The sequence below is a fragment of the Dendropsophus ebraccatus genome, chromosome 3, assembly GCF_027789765.1.
Source record: "Dendropsophus ebraccatus isolate aDenEbr1 chromosome 3, aDenEbr1.pat, whole genome shotgun sequence".
Taxonomy (NCBI): Eukaryota; Metazoa; Chordata; class Amphibia; order Anura; family Hylidae; genus Dendropsophus; species Dendropsophus ebraccatus.
Window position 1 is genome coordinate 103836272 of NC_091456.1, and position 18173 is coordinate 103854444.

Here is an 18173-nt window from a genome sequence, read left to right on the forward strand (position 1 = left end):
ACATACCTCCTCGCTCCACGGAGTCCCGGCGTCCTGCTCTCCCACCCGGCCAATCAGTGGCTGCGGCAGGGCAGCAGGTCAGTCAGACCGCTGCGTGTATATACTGACAGTGATCTGCCAGGACCTAGCCGACTCGCTAGGTCGCTGCGAGTCGGTATGTGTGAAGGCACCCTAAGGGGGGATAGCAGCAGGAGCAGGAGACAATGTGAATTGGCACAAGGGCCATTTTTTTCACTTCCTGGACTTCTATCAGCTACCAATGTGGCAGAACCGTACAGATACAGTAATACATTGTATAGACACAGCTATATAACTTTTAATGTACTTTTAATAGAAAACAAGTTTTTCTTATCCGGAGTTCCCCTTTAAGCACCTGTTGGGATGGTGGACTGCGCATAGCAGATCTCTGTGCGGTGAGCTGGCTATTACTTTGCTCTGTAGTCCCCACCCCTTGTTTACCAGCTTCCATGTGGAAAAAATATATATACTCACTAGAGACGAGCAAACCTCGAGCATGCTCGAGTCGATCTGAACCCGAACTTTCGGCATGTAATTAACGGTGGCTGCTGAAGTTGGATAAAGCCCTAAGGCTATGTGGAAAACATGGATATAGTCATTGGCTGTATCCATGTATTCCAGACAACCTTAGAGCTTTATCCAACTTCAGTAGCCCCCGCTAATTGGTAGTAGGGAAGACTTCGCCCAGTTAACCCTCAAACCTGAGACATTCCCAAATTCTGAAACAATATCTATTACTTTCCGAACTGAGCTCTCCCCACCCTTTAAAAAAAGAAGGCTATCATCTGCATATAATAGAATCTTCTCTGCATCTTCTTTCAGCCCATACCCACTGATCTCCCTGGATTCCCTTATCTTTATGGCCAGTGGCTCTATAAAAAAGACAAACAACAAGGGGTACAGTGGGCACCCCTGCCTTGTCCCCCTCCCCAAATTGAACCAATGTGTAACAGAGCCATTGTACATAACAGCAATAGGGGAAGCATATAACAATCTTACCCAAGAAATAAACTGACTTCCAAGACCAAATGCCGTCAACACCTCTCACAGGAACCCCCACTCCACCCTATCGAACGCCTTCATTGCGTCCAAGGACAGGATGGAGAGGGGGGCCCCAGAGCGCACCTGAATATTCGCAAAAGCTCTAGTAATATTATCGAAGATAACCCTCCCAGGGACAAATCCAGTTTGCTCCTCTCCAATCAATCCTGGGGTTACCCTACCGAGTCTAACGTCCTACCATCTATTTTTTTCAGAATTAAATTAAATGGGATTCTATTATGGATGTAAACAGAAACTCCAGCGGAGTATGAAGAAAAAACAGAATGGTATGTATGTTTTGCCCACCTACGACAGATTCTCCCTAGGGAGTCTGCCGTACAATGGGTCTCAGCTAGGCAGATTACCGCAGGTAAGTGTCTATTTACCAGGTCAAAAATGGCGCACCTCTTTGCCCGATCCCCCGTTCCCCTCACATTCCAGAACAAGATCTTCAGTTCCTCAGCCATTTACCAAAAGCGGGGGGGAAAAAACAAACAAACAAACAAAAAAAATTTTTTTCCCCTCTCTCAAGAGACCGGCAGTATATGCTGGGTTCCCGATCTCTGGCTGCTTAAGAAGGTACATGCTTTTTTTGGCCCCACTGTTTCGTACATAAGTCTGACAGGCCAATGTACAGATTGCCCCATAGAATCCCTCTGTCTGGGGAGAGAGAGAGCAAAACAACATAACCAGTCTTAGAGGGTCCTATGGATATATCATTAATTAATTCCCATAGAGTCTGTTGTGTAATATTTGCCTTACCCCCGTATAGCGCACCGCTTATCCAGAGGAGTCCTCTTGTGTCAGTCACTATCGTTGCTCCCCTGTGACAACAGTAGGCCATTTAAGTATGTTCCTTCAGTCCTAGCGACCCATCCCCGGACCGCGAGCCCACCGCAGAGATCAGGGAGAGGAACCACCACCCCGCGTCAGGGAAGCGAGGCAGGTGCCGGGACACCCCAGGGGGCCGCCATTCGCCGCATCGGGCACCCACAAAAGTGCAGCCCGCACGGCCGGGCACCCCCCCAGAGCACCCCGGACCACCCACCATCGCGCCCCCCGACCCCGGGGCAGGAGCCCGCAACCACCCAGCCATCCACCGAGGCAAGCGGGACGGAGGAAACCGCCCCCACAAACAAACATTTCATGGCACAGTGTATGCACTCACGTCCTTCTGTGCTGGAGCACCGGGCTAGCAACCGCCTCTCGCTCAATTCATCCAAAGGGCCTCCCTGTAACCACAGGGGGCCTTTATACCTGGTCACGTGGTACCGGCGGCATCCCATCTCCTGCCTGTCCTTTTTGCCTAGGAGGATTCTCCTTCCCTCCTTTAACCCTTTAAGGACGGGGCCCATTTTCGTTTTTACGTTTTCGGTTTTTCCTCCTTGTGTTTAAAAGGTCATAGCACTTGCATTTTTCCACCTAGAAACCCACATGACCCCTTATTTTTTGCGTTACTAATTGTACTTTGCAATTACAGGCTAAATTTTTGCATAAAGTACACTGCGAAACCAGAAAAAAATTCAAAGTGTGTTGAAATTAAAAAAAAAAAACGCATTTCTTTTATTTGGGGGAAATCTGTTTTTACGCCATTCGCCTTGGGGTAAAACTGACTTGTTATGCATGTTCCTCAAGTTGTTACGATTAAAACGATATATAACATGTATAACTTATATTGTATCTGATGGCCTGTAAAAAATTCAAACCGTTGTTAACCAATATAGGTTCCTTAAAATCGCTCCATTCCCAGGCTTATAGCGCTTTTATCCTTTGGTCTATGGGGCTGTGCGAGGTGTCATTTTTTGCGCCATGATGTGTTCTTTCTATCGGTACCTTGATTGCCCATATACGTCTTTTTGATCGCTTTTTATTAAATTTTTTCTGGATTTGATGCGACCAAAAATGCTCAATTTTGCACTTTGGGATTTTTTTGCGCTGACGCCGTTTACCGTACGAGATCAGGAATGTGATTAATTAATAGTTTGGGCGATTACGCACGCGGCGATAGCAAACATGTTTATTTATTTATTTATTTGTTTACTTTTATTTAAAACCTGGGAAAAGGGGGGTGATTCAGACTTTTATTAGGGGAGGGGGCTTTTTACTATTAACAACACTTTTTTTTTTTTTTTTACACATATACTAGAAGCCCCCCTGGGGGACTTCTAGTATATACACTGTGATCTCTCATTGAGATCTCTGCAGCATAGATATGCTGCAGAGATCCATGAGATCGGCACTCGTTTGCTTTCGGCTGCTGCAGCCGAAAACGAACGAGTGCCGAGCCGAGGACGGCGCCATCTTGGACGCGTCCCCGGCCGGCATCAGTAACGGAGATCGCTCCTCCGGGACAAGGTCCCGGAGGAGCGATCTCCCCCACTAGACCCCAGGGAAACGTTGCCTCCGGTAATCGGAGGCAGCTGTCAACTTTGACAGCTGCCTCCGATTAGCTAATTAGCGGGCACGGCGATCAGACCGTGCCCGCTAATAGCAGCGGTCCCGGGCTACTCGCGGCACCCGGGATCGCGGCACTTCAAAGCGGGGCCGCCGCGCGGCCCCGCTTTGAAGTGCAAGTGAGGACATATGACGTAGGGGTACGTCATATGTCCTTAAGAGGTTAAAGAGCGGGGTAAGGCCATGGATCAATACAGCAGACATGCTGTAGCAATACCCGTCTCCTAATGCCGGGTCAAGCCATCCCATTGCGGCGGAAAGTTGTGCAGGCGTCTGAGGGACATATCAACCGGGGGTCCTCACGCTTGGCTACCGAACTTGCCCGAGCGCAATCATCGTGGCCTGAGGCTTAGCAGAGCCTCCCCAGGGGGAGAGGAGGTGGAGGTGAGGGAGAGGAGGGCCACGTCCGCGTCCTACGTCATGACGCAACGGCCCCCGATGGCTCATCTCTAATACTCGCCTCTCATGGCTTCCTTCCCCTTCGGTGGACACTGCCTGATCCAGAAGCTTACTGCTCCAGCCCGCAGCGCCTGCATTCCTCCCCTCTCCTGCTTGGCTCCGGACATGTGAAGTCAGCAGCATATTAGCGGCTGACTTCACATGTCCAGAGCCAAGCAGGAGAGGGGAGGAGTGCAGGAGTGTCCGGGGTGGGGTTTGAGGAGGGGAATTCTGTGACAATGCTGTGTGAGGTACTGGGTGGGGAGAGGTGGGGTGATGCCTCAGTGTGAGGTTGGAGTTGGGGGGGGGGATAGCAGGGCAGGCTGATGCTGCTGAGTGAGGTCCAGGGTGAGGTAGGGTGGTGATACTGCAGAGTAAGTGCCCTATTACACAGGTTGATTACCGTTCGAAAAATTGTTAGATTGTTCGAATTTGAATGATAATCGTTTAATGTAATAGCAATAGAAATCGTTGGTTGTTCGATAGAGTTTCAACCTATTTTAATCGTTGATCGTTTGGTAAAGTGGTTTGGCAAATCGCTGGCATGTAATAAGACGTTCGATCTTTTGCAATAGCAACGGCAAGACGACCACAAGAATGATCATAAGTAACAATCATCGTTCCGTGTAATTGGGTGAGCAGTTTCAGGACGTTCGCCATCGTGGCCATTTGAAATTGAAAAATTGTTGAAAACAATCGTTGAAAAATTGTTTATCATCGAAAAATTGCTTTGTATGACAGTACCTTAAGGTTCGAAGTGGGGAAGGTGAGGTTATCCTGCAGAATAAGGTCTGGGAGGCAGGGTGATGCTGCACAGTTGAGGTGGGGGGGCTACAGGGTGGCCTGATGCTGCTGAGTAAGGTCTGGGGGGGAGGCATGGTGATACTGCTGAGTGGAGGTGGGGGCAACCGTGTGCAGTTCCGAACAATCTGGCCTCAGGGGGGTTAAGCCCTAGAGACCAGACTGTAACTCCTCTGCTGAAAGTCCGCCCAAACTTCTGCATTGAAAGCATGCACAAAAGTAGAAGCTATCTGCACCTAGGGTGGAGACCCTGTAGAGCAGGGAATCTCAGCTTTTTGAGGGGATTCCTTGCCCTTGTACAGTAAGGAGCAGGGCACTGTGCTGCGCTTTTACTGTACGACCCCAGAAGGTAAGTTTTTATGCTATTGCTGCACCCAACTGTAACCGGATGGATTTATTTCAGAAAATTAAAGTGTCGTATTGATGTGATGAGAGGAAATGTATTATTATACTATTATATAATATTATATATTATTACTAATATATATACTGGCCTTGTATGGCTATATGTGTAAAAGTCATTGTCACACCTATGTCAACTGTCCAGCCATATACCTTCACAATAGTGTAAACATTGGCGGATACAGTTGTTTGTTGCTATTGTTGTATGGCTGAAAGAACCTTGTAGCTGTAGTTGTAAAATTGGGTACCTATTGTGCTTGGTAAATATGTACAAGGCCGGGGAAACATCACATAACTTCCATTCATGGTCATCAGTGGTCTACGTAGACATAGAAGCACATCACCCCCACCCAAACTTACTATAAAGGTCGGGGGTATGTAGCTTCTAGTCAGCCTCAGCTGGGACCATGGATGGAAGGTGCCCAGCACCCTGGTGGTCATCCAGGGAGATGGGGTATATTAGGGCATAATATACGATGGGGCTCCCCATTTCATTGTGGATGAAACAACTCAGCATCTGTACCATCTGTAACTGCAGCCAAGTATTGTTTTCTGTATTAAATATGTTATTTTTCTATAAATCTGTGTGCTTAGAGGCTTCTGCGACTATTAGCAAAAGCAACCGGTTACACCAACCCAGAGAAGGAACTGGCTCCACATTAGGTGGTGAAATACACTACCTCTATTGTCTAGTCCGCGTGCGCCACATTTGAAACTAATTTAAGTAGTCACGTAATAAATCATGCCTGTTTTCAGCATATGTTGAAGTAGGCATGACCGGGGGAAAGTCGCAAAATTTTGCACAGCTATTTTGATATTTTTGCACAAATTGGTGGCCTATATTTTTGATAAACCATCTATGATGCCCCTAGTATTGTAGTTAAGAGCCCAGTAAACTAACAAATGACAGGAAGACAAGGTGGGGCAGAAACATAATAAAGGATACTTACCTGTCCCTGTGCCCCTGTAACGCCAATCTTGGACAGCCACTGTCTGTTATCTCGGTATTTCAAGTACATACCCTGCTCCTCCAGCTGCAAAGTCACATCCCGACTGATGGATTGCCCACTCAGCCAGCCAGTGACTGGGGCAGTGTCCCACTCACTAATTGGCTAAGCTTGCAATCCATCAGTCGGGTACATGACGTTGCAGCTGCCGGAGCTGCCAGAGGTCGGCAAGACCTGGGAGTGGCGCTACGGGGCATGGGAATGGGTAAGTATATATTCTGTTTATTATGTTCCAGCTCTGGTCAGGTCGTCTTCCTTCTCCTGCAGTGTGTGTCAGAACAGCCATGACAGAAATTATGCCATCCCATGCGGCCCGCAGGAGAAGACGTGCACCGTTCTGGCCTACAGGAGCAGGGAATCCCAGCTTCTCTGCGTATATTACATCGTTCACTATGAAATATGTGCACAGGAGCAGGGATTTTCTTCTGGACATCTTGCTCCTGTACAGTAGTGAGTAGTGATTTGTACATTGTATGCACTCCCACTGACATTCTTAGGGAGGAAAAGTTTATCATTGTGTGTGTGTGTATGTGTGTATATATATATATATATATATATATATATATATATATATATATATATAATCACAACTTTTTGTGCAATGAGGCAATCACACAAAAATTTGCAACTTTTCTACATCAAATGACATTTGTAAAGAGATGGTAAACTTTTTCCTTTTTATATTCATGCCAGCCAACTCATGACGAAAATGCTTATTTAAAAAAAAAATTGTTGTGCATTCAAATATGCGTGCTGTCGAAGCGGGCTGCAACTTTTTGTACTGCAACAGCTAAAAAGCCACAGGTACTGGGCACCAGGGATCATATCCAACTTAGGCCCCTTCAGCATGTATATTCATTTAGACATTGACATTATGCTTCAGGCAAGTACTCCAAAACATTAGGGTGAGTACACTACAGGGGATATTGCTATTAACGCCCCTAAAAATTTCTGTCAATGTTCTGGGTTTACAAGTGTTCTTTGATGTTGGAGCAGATGTGGATGTCTTCAATACAGAGTGTGCAATATGCTGTAAATACAGCATCAGGGTCGCCACAGTGTACATGGAGGAGACTGCTACAGAGTCTGTATATACCGTGGTAGTGCAGTGTCTGTATATGCTGTGGCAGTCTCCTCCATGTACATTGTGTTGGCCCTGGTGTTGTGTATAGACCTTTGGAGCTTCAGCTGTTGCAAAACTGCAACTCACAGCAGGCCCTGTGTAACGCCGGGAGTAGTGGATCCACTGGACCGGCACCAGCGATGGCACAAACCTCACCAGGGAGCGGAGTCTAAGGGGCCGCTGGTTTTCACCAGAGCCCGCCGCAAAGCGGGATGGACTTGCTGCGGCAGACGACCCCCAGGTCGCTACCCCTGGCTTGGTTGCTGGTGACGGCAGGCGAGGCGTGACAGGAGCAGGTACTGACAGTGGCGTGTAAGCGTACCGCAGGTGACAGGCTGAACACAGGAACAGCAGAGAGATGGGAAGCAGGAACCAGGGACTAGGAGTAGGGACTGGGTAGCGGACAGGAATCAGGAACAAGGACTAGGGACCAGGTAGCGGACAGGTATCAGGAACAACAGGGAGCTGGGCCAAACGCTATGGGAAGCATGTAGAGGCTCCAACACAGGGGACAGGGCATGCTGGGATTTATAGGGAGTGATTGGGTGCAACTACCAATTACGGGCGGACTGGCCCTTTAAATCTGAGACAGCCGGCGCGCGCGCGCGCCCTAGGAGGCGGAGACGCGCGCGCCGGCCGGCACAGACGGAAGGTGGAGCGGGACGAGGTAAGGCGCCCCCCGGGGCCGAACAGACCGCAGCGCCGGGTCCCTGCACCAGGACCCCGGCAGCTGCCTGAGCTAGATGGCGGTCGCGGCGGCGTCCCGGAGCACGGGACGCCGCCGGGGCCATGACACCCTGCAATTGCAAAACTACAACTCCCAGTTTGCCCTGCTCTTGATAAACCATAACTTGTTACATACTTTGCAGTTGTAAAACTTTAACTCCTAGCATGCCCTGCTCTTAAAGGGAAACTCCAGGTAGAGGTAAAAAAAAAATCAACCTTCTGCAGATTCATGTAGCATTACCTATCTATCCCAGTTTTTGAAACTACCAAAAATCCATTTGTTTGGGGTGTTTTTGTTCTGTATTGTGTGGTTGTATTTCCTGGTTGCGCAGTTCTACATAGTACTACAGGTTCGAGAATGCAATTCTTTCCCTCTGCTGTTCATCACAGTCCCCCACCCTGCCCATTCCCCAACCAAATCTGTTGAAAAACATCTAGGCTGTGTTCACACATTGTAGTTTCATTGTGTTACTGAATTATTTGCAGTACTTTATCATTTTATTGTAGTCCCACCCACACAGCACGCTGTATTCTGTACCTGTAACACCACACAGCACGCTGTATTCTCTACCTGAAACACCACACTGCACACTGTATTCTCTACCTGTAACACCACACAGCACGCTGTATTCTCTACCTGTAACACCACACAGCACGCTGTATTCTCTACCTGTAACACCACACAGCACGCTGTATTCTCTACCTGTAACACCACACAGCACTCTGTATTCTCTACCTGTAACACCACACAGCACACTGTATTTTCTACCTGTAACACCACACTGCACACTGTATTCTCTACCTGTAACACCACACAGCACACTGCATTCTCTACCTGTAACACCACAAACCATGCTGTATTCTCTACCTGTAACACCACACAGCACACTGTGTTCTCTACCTGTAACACCACTTAGTACACAGTATTCTCTACCTGTAACACCACACAGCACACTGTATTCTCTACCTGTAACACCACGCAGCACGCTGTATTCTCTACCTGTAACACCACACAACACACTATATTCTCTACCTGTAACACCACACAGCACACTGTATTCTCTATCTGTAACACCACACAGCGCACTGTATTCTCTACCTGTAACACCACACAGCACACTGTATTCTCTACCTGTAACACCACACAGCACACAGTGTTCTCTATCTTTAACACCACACAGCACACTGTATTCTCTACCTGTAACACCACACAGCACGCTGTATTCACTACCTGTAACACCACACAGCACATTGTATTCTCTACCTGTAACACCACACAGCACATTGTATTCTCTACCTGTAACACCACACTGCACACTGTATTCTCTACCTGTAACACCACACAGCACACTGTATTCTCTACCTGTAACACCACACAGCACACAGTGTTCTCTATCTTTAACACCACACAACACACTGTATTCTCTACCTGTAACACCACACAACATGCTGTATTCTCTCTCTGTAACACCACACAGCACACTGTATTTATTACCTGTAACACCACACAGCACGCTGTATTCTCTACCTGTAACACCACACAGCACACTGTATTCTCTACCTGTAATACCACACAGCCCGCTGTATTCTCTACCTGTAACACCACACAGCACACTGTATTCTCTACCTGTAACACCACACAGCACTGTATTCTCTACTTGTAACACCACACAGCGCTGTATTCTCTATCTGTAACACCACACAGCACACTGTGTTCTCTACCTGTAACACCACGCAGCACCCTGTATTCTCTACCTGTAACACCACGCAGCACGCTGTATTCTCTACCTGTAACACCACACAGCACCCTGTATTCTCTACCTGTAACACCATACAGCATGCTGTTACTACCTGTAACACCACACAGCACCCTGTATTCTCTACCTGTAACGCCAATATTGGAATAAAGTAAAGAACTTTTTAAATTTAAATTAAAATTTTTTTTCTTTTCATCTACATATTATGATCGAGCATCTTTTATCTTTGAAGTTGAGCCACAATAAGGACTTTATCCAATATTATCTTATATGGGATATACTGTTTTTGCCTTGTTTTTTCTCCAGGTGGGACTTGCAGTGCCAGCTCTGATCCTCTGTGCCATTTAGCATCATTTAATTGTGTTACTGCATCATTTTTGTGAAGTACTGCAATAAAAACTCCAACATGTGTGAACATAGCCCCAATTTTGCACAATCAGTGAAGTTGCAGCACCTGCTTCCTGCTTCTTGCTGGTCAGAGACAGAGGCATGGAATCTTTATCTTCTAAGGTGGGAGAGGAGAAGGAGCAGGAGACAATGTTGATTGGCACACGGGCCATTTTTCTTCACGTCCTGGATTTTAATCAGCTACCAGTATGGCAGTACAGATATGGTAATACATTGCATAGACACATCTCTATAACTTTTAATGTACTTTTAATATGTACTTTTCCTTATGTTGAGCTCCCCTTTAATTATGATGTTGGGAGCTCATAAACAGTTTAAAAGGTTGCGCTTGTGTATTGGATGCTGGAAAATTGTGGGTTGTAGACACTGTCTCATGCTACCTCTAGGGGTGAGAGCAATGACAAAATGCATAGGTGACCAAAAACAAGAGCTAAAAAGCATGAGATTAGAGAAATGACCTGTGGCCACCACCTGTAGAACCACTCCTTTATAGGGGCTGTCTTGCTAATTACCTATCATTTCTACCTGTTGTCTGTTCCATTTGCACAACAGCAGAAGAAATACATTCACAACCACTGTTGCTTTATAACTGGTCCGGTTGATTTCACAGAAGTGGAATTCACTTGGAGTTAAATTGTGTTTCAGCGTTCCCTTTATTTTTTAAGCAGTGTATTAAGTGCACATGCTGTAGAGATAAACACTGTATAGGCTATTGTGTGTGCACCTATAAAGAGTGTGCACCTACTGGATATACACTTATGTATGTTAACAGAAATATGTAAAGATGTTCCGCAGCACACCAGCATACGTGTAAAAGGTGATTTATTCCAAAAAATACAGAGAAGTACAAAAGATGCGACGTTTCGACCTCCTCACGAGATCATTATCAAGCATGATCTCATGAGGAGGTCGAAACGTCGCATCTTTTGTACTTCTCTGTATTTTTTGGAATAAATCACCTTTTACACGTATGATGGTGTGCTGCGGAACATCTTTACATATTTTTGGGGACCCCCGAGCCAGAGGACTGACTCTGTACAGCACCTGCTCCATAAACATTTGGATGTGCGGCTTTTTCCTGTTTCTGTTCACAGAAATATCTAGAAAGTACTGCTGCTGTGGGTTTTCATGTACCACATGTAAATTTGGTCTGACAGTGCCACCAGAAAAAGTACAGATCCTGTTCCCCAACCAACATCACGTACCACTTGGAGGCATCCATACAACGACTTCCATGCTAGGCACTTTTCACAACACATTTGTGCTACACATTAGTCATACCTGTCAGGAAACATCCCAGCACATACAGCAAACCTGTCCATCCATAGATATCCATAACCAGCAAGGCCAAAAGAGTTTCATGTTGTCCTCCACTTATTTACTGGATAGGATAGTGCAGTACTAGTTTGTTTTTCAATAAAAGGAGAGGTTAGGTGAAAATTTTTATAAAAGTATTGTATTGCCCCCCAAAAGTTATACAAATCACCCTTAAACACTTATTACTGGAAATGCTTATAAAGAGCTTTTTTTCCTTTGCACTTACTACTGCATCAAGGTTTCACTTCCTGGATAACATGGTGATGTCCTGACTCCCAGAGCTGTGCGAGCTGTGGCTGCTGGAGAAGATGATGGCAGGGGGACACTGAGGGACACAGGGCACTGGAGGGACACTGAGCATCCCTCTGCCATCATCCTCTCCAGCAGTCACAGCCAGCACAGCTCTGGGAGTCAGGTCGTGACATCACCATTTTATCCAGGAAGTGACATCACCATGTTATCCAGGAAGTGGAGCCTTGATGCAGTAGTAGGTGCATAAAAAAAGCACTTCCCCGTAATAAGTGTACGTATATTGGTGATTTTTATAACTTTTGGGGGGCAATACAATACTTTAATTAAAATTTTTACCAGAATTCTTCTTTAACCCCTTAAAGACAAAGGGCGTATAGGTACGCCCTATTGCCGGTAAGGGCGTTCAGAGCGGGGCCGCACGGCGACCCCGCTCTGAACCGCGGCGGTCCCGGGTGCCGCTTGTAGCCTGGGACCGTAGGTATTAGCGGGCACGGTCCGATCGCCGTGCCCGCTAATACAGTAATCAGATGCAGCTGTCAAACATGACAGCTGCATCCGATTACCGGATCCAGCGTCTCCCTGGTGTCTAGTGGCGGAGATCGCTCCTCCAGGATGTTATCCCGGAGGAGCGATCTCCGTTTCTGAAGCCGGCCGGGGACCGCTCCAAGATGGCGCCGTCCCCGGCTCGGCACTCGTTTACTTCCGGCTGCAGCAGCCGAAAGCAAACGAGTGCCGATCTCATGGATCTCTGCAGCATATCTATGCTGCAGGGATCTCTATGAGGGTATGTGCACACTGAGGAAAAGGCGAGGAATTCAGCTTGAAATTCATCCCGTAAAATATGTACAGAGCAAAGTCCCATTGTGTTCAATGGGTTTTCTGCTCTGTTGTTCACACTGCAGAATTTCCGAGCAGAATTTTCTGCTGTAGATCTGCCAGAGGAATCCTATAGAAGTCAATGGGGGGCTTAAATTCTGCCTGAATTCTGCCTGAACACTTTCAGCTACAATTCCTCGAGAATTGCTCAGTGTGCACATAGCCTGAGAGATCAAAGTGTATATACTAGAAGTCCCCTAGGGGGGCTTCTAGTATATGTGTAAAAAAAAATATATAGTGTTGTTGTAAATAAAAAGCCCCCTCCCCTAATAAAAGTCTAAATCACACCCCTTTTCCCAGGTTATAAATAAAAGTAAACAAATAAATAAATAAACAAACATGTTTGCTATCGCCACGTGCGTAGTCGCCCGATCTATTAATTAATCACATTCCTGATCTTGTACGGTGAACGGCGTAAGCGCAAAAAAATCCCAAAGTGCAAAATTGCGCATTTTTGGTCGCATCAAATCCAGAAAAATTGTAATAAAAAGTGATCAAAAAGTCGTATATGCGCAATCAAGGTACCGATAGAAAGAACACATCATGGCGCAAAGAATGACACCTGATACAGCCCCATAGACCAAAGGATAAAAGCGCTATAAGCCTGGGAATGGAGCGATTTTAAGTGACGTATATTTGTTGACAATGGTTTGAATTTTTTACAGGCCATCCGATACAATATAAGTTATACATGTTACATATCGTTTTAATCGTAGCGACTTGAGGAACGTGCATAACAAGTCAATTTTACCCCAGGGCGAATGGCGTAAAAACACATTTCCCCCAAATAAACAAAATGAGTTTTTTTTTTTCAGTTTCACCACACTTTGAATTTTTTTCTGGTTTCGCAGTGTACTTTATGCAAAAATTCAGCCTGTCATTGCAAAGTACAATTAGTGACGCAAAAAATAAGGGCTCATGTGGGTTTCTAGGTGGAAAAAAGCAAGTGCTATGGCCTTTGATGCACAAGGAGGAAAAAACGAAAACGCAAAAATCGAAATTGGCTCTGTCCTTAAGGGGTTAAGACTGAGCCTATTGAGGCACGGATGTCCGGGTCAAATTAATGCAATGTTCCTCCCCGCCTTCTAAGGGCCATAGGGCTTTTATTTTTCCACCCACAGGGATGTCATCTTTGGGGTGTCATTTTTTGCGCCATGATCTCTTGTTTTTATTAATATCATATAGGTGCAACAGAAAATTTTTGATTGCTTTCTATAAATTTTTTGATGATATATCATTCAAAAAAATATTTTTTTCGGTTACGGCGTTCACTGTATGGGAACAATAATGTTATATTCCCTTACGTCCACAGCGGCACAATTGGGGTTAATTGCCCCTGTGAGCTTAGGCAGGACAAAAAGAATTTTTAATAGTAAAATAGAAATAGTTTAATAACATAATGGATCTGGCCCCTCCCCTTGGAGTATAAGAGGAAGCCAGCCCCCCACTACTGTGAGTTTTATTTTGTCCTGAGTATAGGCAGGACGTTTTTCTTTCCCTCCCTCCACCCTTACCTTTTCTCTTGCTTCAGCCTAGGACGCCGGTTCGGAGATGGGGAGCGCGATGCGTTCCACGGTCCGTGTTACCGGAAGTGACCGGCATCCGAATTCAGCATCTGGAGCTCAAAGAGCTCCGGGTTGTTGGAGGGCAGGCTCAACCAGGTTGGGCATTATCTCCTCTTACCTCCCGTCTCCCTCTTCTGCTGGAGACCCTGGTTCGGCGGTGGAACGCAGATGCGTTCCACGGCCGCAATACCGGAAGTGACGCGTGTGACGTCCTTTCCGGACCGCCCGGCGTCTGGACTCTGCATCAGAGGGCAGGATCAGCCAGGTAGGGGGCGTGTATTCTCTGCGGGGGGAGGGGGCGGACTTTTGGCGCCATTTCTTGTTTATAAGCAGCTCAGAAAGACACATTCTTGCTGTCTGCTGAGCCAAGCTATTGAGTTCTTTTTAGCTTTCAGCATGGAAGAATCAGGACGCAAGGCACCTGCTAAAAAGCATCATCTCACCTGCAGGCACTGTGGTGTGTATACTTGAATCTTGACCGCAGTATACCAGTATATGTACTAAGTACTGATGTTTTTGCAGATATCCCTCTTCCGGATGATTCGGAATTTACCACCTGTCTAGCCTGCAGACCCAAGATCCAGGATAAGGAGGAACCTTTTATCCAGGACGTAGTGATCTGGGTTAGTGACTTGGTTAAGTCCTCTGTGGATGGTCTCAGAGACTCCCTCACCCAGACAAGGTAGTGCGGCATCTGCTGAGATAAGATCCTTTTCTCTTATTATAAGACTCATACCCTTCCTTTTTTTAGGAAGAGACCCAGGAGAGATGATGAGGCTTCCTCTTCATTTACAGAAGAAGGCTACAAGATCCTGGATGAGGTGTATTCCTCTGATTCTGAAACTGAAAAGAGAAAAAAGGAGAAATTTCTCTTCAATCCTGACAGAATCTCCAAGTTGGTCAAATATGTCAAGATGGCCAACCAGCCTGAGGAATCTTCTTCAGGCGAGAACAGAGCATTCAGGATGGATGAGTTTATTTCGGATCTCATAAAATCCGAGTGGAAGAAGCCTGACAAGGCTCCGGCCATAGGGAAGAGATTCTGGTCTCTTTTTCCTATCAACGAGGAACAATCTAGTTCCTGGATAGAGCCACCTAAGGTGGATGTGGCAATTTCAAAGATATCTAGGAATATTCTGGTCACGGGGGATGACGGTTCAAGCTTAAGAGACCCCATGGACCGCCGTATAGAGGCAACTCTTAAAAGAGTTTATACCACAGCAGCGGGACAAAGTGCTATTGCCATAGCCAATCACGAGGTTTCATTAGCCCTTAGAAAGTGGCTACAAAAGATCCAGGAGGATATAGATGCTGGGGTCGCCCGAGATGAAATTCTTGATTCTTTTAAAGAGGTGAATCTCGCTACACAGTATATCGCGGACTCAGCCACTCACCAGGCTAGGTTAGCAGCTAGGTCTATTGCTTTGTCCACTGCGGCTAGAAGAGCCTTGTGGCTGCGTCCATGGTCAGCTGATAATCCGTCCAAGTTTAACTTATGTAATCTTCAGTACACTCCGGGCAAACTCTTTGGCTCAGAGCTAGATTCCCTCATGGAGGAGCTTTCGGACCGCAAGGGCAAGTCTTTGCCTAGCAATAAGAAAAGCTCCTTTCGTAGGTATCGGGACAGGTCTCCTCCCAGAGACAGATGGTACCGATACAGGGGAAGAGGTAGAGGATATGGAGGTTCCAAAAGAGGAGGTCCCTCCAGATCTTCCCCTAAGAAGAAGGGAGACTTCTGACGCCAGCCTTCCTGTCGGAGGTCGCCTCTCCCAGTTCCTTCCAGCCTGGGAGAGATGCACCAGGGATTCCTGGGTTCTAAATATAATAAAAAGAGGATATGCCCTATCCTTAGAGCCTCTGCCACCAGAAAGGTTCGTGATTTCATTGCGGCTTTCTCCAGAAAGGCAAAAGATACTAGAGGCCTCCATCTTAGATCTCATAAAGATCTCTGCACTGGAACAGTGCCAATGGAGGAAAGAGGCCCCGGGGTATACTCCCCAGTATTCCTGGTCCCGAAGCCTTCAGGCAAGAACCGACTCATCATAGACCTCCGATTTCTCAACCGTTATATTCCAAAAAACAGGTTTCGGATGGAAACCATAAGATCAGTGAAGACGGTGTTGAGCAGAGGAGACTTCCTAGCCTCCCTAGATTTAAAGGACGCATATTTTCACATACCAATCTTCCAGCATCACAGGAGATTCCTACGCATAGCAGTTCATGTAGGAGGACACATACTGCATCTCCAATTCAAAGTTCTCCCCTTCGGGATATCATCAGCACCGTTCGTGTTTACGAAGGTGGTGGCTTCGGTGGTAGCGGTGCTAAGATTGCAGGGCATAACGGTCGTCCCATACTTAGACGACTGGCTATTAATAGCCAAATCCAGGGATCTACTCAGTCAGAATGTCTCTCAGACTTTGGACCTTCTTTCCGACCTAGGCTGGCTGGTGAATTGGGAGAAATCAGACTTGACTCCCTCTACCCAGAAAACTTACCTGGGGTTTGTAATAAACACCCAGGACATGAAATTATTCCTCTCTCCAGAGAGGAAGACCAGGATTTTAGAAGGATACCGCTTTCTGAGAGTTCCTCGCCAGGTCTCTCTGAGGACCCTGATGAAATACCTAGGACTCTTAACGTCCACAACAGAGGCCGTGCCTTGGGCATTATTTCATATGAGAGCCCTTCAGACAGAGGTACTCCAGCGTTGGAACAGGTCATCATCGGACCTGGACAGGAGGGTAAGACTTCCCCTATCTATAAGACAGTCTCTACGCTGGTGGGCAAAGATAAAGGATGGAACAGAGATAGAAGAGCCAGACTGGATAGTCCTCACCACAGACGCCTCCGGGACCGGGTGGGGAGCTCATCTAGCTCAGCAGACGGTCCAGGGGAAATGGTCATTGTCAGAAAGAACCCTCTCTTCCAACGAGCTGGAGTTAAGGGCCATATTCAAGGCACTAAAACACTTTTCTCCTCTGCTTCAGGGTCAAGCGGTCAAGGTAAGAACAGACAACATTGCTTCTGTATATTACCTGAGGAAACAAGGTGGCACCCGGTCCAGACCCCTCCTCGACGAAGTGGGGAAGATTCTGTGATGGGCAGAAGTAAACCTTTCCAACCTCACAGCCATCTATATCAAGGGCTCTCGGAACATCTTGGCAGATCAACTGAGCCGGAATCTGATAATTCCAGGGGAGTGGTCTCTGAACCCGACGATATTCGATCAGATTGTCACCAGCTGGGGAAAACCGGAAATAGATCTCATGGCAACACGCCAGAACGCGAAGCTTCCGAGATTTTGCTCTCTTTATCAGGAAGACGACCCGGAAACATTGGATTCGATGTCCATCAGATGGGACTTCAGCCTAGCATACATTTTTCCGCCAGTACCCATGATCCCGAAGGTCCTACTCAAGATCAAGCAGGACAATGCTTCGGTAATAGCGATAATTCCGTTCTGGCCGAAGAGATCATGGTTCTCCCTGCTCATGTCAATGAGTCAGGGGAGATACTGGAAGTTGCCACCTCGGCAGAACCTGGTGTCTCAGGGCATGCAGCTCTGTCAGAACCTGGGGTCCCTTCACCTGACGGCTTGGAACTTAACCAGTCCCTATTGAGAGCCAAAGGTTTCTCTACCAGGGTCATGAATACGCTTTCCCATTCAAGAAGTGAGGCCACTAATAGATCCTATATCCGGATCAGGAAGATCTTCCAGACATGGTGCTCCTCTCACAGGGTAGACCCGAATACTCCATCAGTACCACAGATCCTTGAATTCATACAGGAAGGATTTGATAAAGGCCTTTCACCTAGCACCCTTAAAGTCCAAACTCGCCGCATTGTCGGCATTTCTCCATCAGAGACTTTTTCAGATCCCTGAAATTAAGGACTTCATAAAGGCAGTCGCAAGACTTCGTCCAAGGATATGCAGGCCTGCAGACCCCTGGGATCTATCTCTAGTCTTGAAGACTCTGGCTAAGCA

The 18173-nt window shown here is 46.8% G+C and overlaps 1 protein-coding gene across 2 annotated transcripts in view; it reads left to right on the forward strand.

Moving 5' to 3' along the window:
* ARHGAP45 (Rho GTPase activating protein 45) overlaps positions 1-18173 on the forward strand; it is a 121074-nt gene that overhangs the window by 4305 nt on the left and 98596 nt on the right. For both annotated transcript variants that reach the window (XM_069962399.1, XM_069962400.1), the window contains exon 2: positions 1275-1346. The gene's annotated coding sequence lies outside the window, so the exon portion shown is untranslated. The remainder of the gene's footprint in view (positions 1-1274; positions 1347-18173) is intronic.